This window comes from Eptesicus fuscus, chromosome 12 (genome assembly GCF_027574615.1).
Source record: "Eptesicus fuscus isolate TK198812 chromosome 12, DD_ASM_mEF_20220401, whole genome shotgun sequence".
Lineage (NCBI taxonomy): Eukaryota > Metazoa > Chordata > Mammalia > Chiroptera > Vespertilionidae > Eptesicus > Eptesicus fuscus.
The window spans coordinates 31,782,858-31,784,372 of NC_072484.1; the positions used below are offsets into that span (position 1 = coordinate 31,782,858).

The 1,515-nt window shown below is 45.5% G+C and overlaps 1 pseudogene; it reads left to right on the forward strand.

The window, feature by feature from the left end:
• The first annotated feature begins 633 nt into the window (after positions 1 to 633).
• Positions 634 to 1,302, forward strand: LOC103285810 (40S ribosomal protein S12-like; annotated as a pseudogene).
• The last annotated feature ends 213 nt before the right edge of the window (positions 1,303 to 1,515 follow it).

A 1,515-nucleotide genomic window follows, 5' to 3' on the forward strand; every position in this document is an offset into this window, starting at 1 on the left:
AGTTCACAAATTTTTATAATCTAATCTGGATATAACCAATTTGTAAGTCATTAATTCATAAAATCAAAACCCATTTTAGTTGGAAATCTGTATTGGTTCCCAGTGCTGCATAACAAATGCCCACAGAGCTAGCAGCTTAAACACCACATATATTTGATTGCTCACACATATATTTATTAGCTCATGGTTCTTGGGTCCGAAGTCCTGGTGGGCTCGGCTAAGTTCTATGCTTAGGGTGTCACAAGTCTGAAATCAGGGTGTCAGTTGGGTTGGGATCTGGGAAAGAGTCAGCTTCCAAGCTCATTCAGGTTGTTGACAGAATTCAGTTCCTCCGGTAGGACTGGAGTGCTTTCAGCTTCTAGAAGCCACCCACATTCTTGGTCATGGGTCCCCTGCATCTTCAAGCCCGCAAGGATGCATCAGATCTTTTCATGCTTCAAATCTCTCTGACTCCTTCTACCAACCAGAGAAAACCCTGCTGCTAAAGAGCCCCTCTGACCGGGGCAGGCCCATACGGATAATCTCTGTATATTAAGGCCAATTGACCTGAGACTTTAATTATATATCTGCAAACTCCCTTCACAGCAGTACTCGGATTAGTGTTTGACTAACCAGGGGACAGGAATCTTGAGGATGGGGCAACGTTAGAATTATGCCTACCCACAAAACCCATGTTCACAGTTCGCTTATATGTCCTCAAAGTAATGGGAGATCTAATGCTTTATAGAAAGGCAAAGGAAATTAAAATGTTTATAGACAGATTTGCTTTGGTTTAAAAAGCTCATTAAAAAAATAAAGTATGGCTCTTTCCCTGACCCCGCGGAGTTGCGCGGAGGCGGAGGCTTGGGTGCGTTCAAGATTCGGCTCTAACCGTAACCCACCCCGTGGCCGAGGAAGGCATTGCTGCTGGAGGCGCAATGGGTGTTAACGCTGCTTTGCAAGAGGCGCTGAAGACCGTCCTCATCCACGACGGCCTCGCGCGCGGAATTCGAGAAGCTGCCAAAGCCTTAGACAAGCGCCAAGCCCACCTTTGGGTACTTGCATCCAACTGTGATGAGCCTAAGTACGTCGAGTTGGTGGGGCTCTTTGTGCTGAACACCAAATCAACCTCATTAAGGTTAACAACAAGAAACTGGGTGAGTGGGTAGGCCTCTGGAAAAAGGACAGAGAGGGAAAACCCCGGAAGGTGGTTGGCTGCAGTTGCGTGGTGGTTAAGGACTATGGCAAAGAGTCTCAGGCAAAGGATGTCATCGAGGAGTACTTCAAATGCAAGAAATGAACAAATAAGCTTGGTTTTTGTTTTTTAAAAAAGAAAGTATGTCATGTCTGTATTTTCAAAATTGTCTACATCCTATATAATAATAGACAAATATGCAAATTGACCATACCTCCGACACACCCACAAGCCACACCCACAAGCCACGCCCACAATCCAATCAGAGCGAGCATGCAAATTAACCCAAACCAAGATGGCTACAGCCACAGAGAGCAAGGTTTCCTAGGTAACAGAGGAAG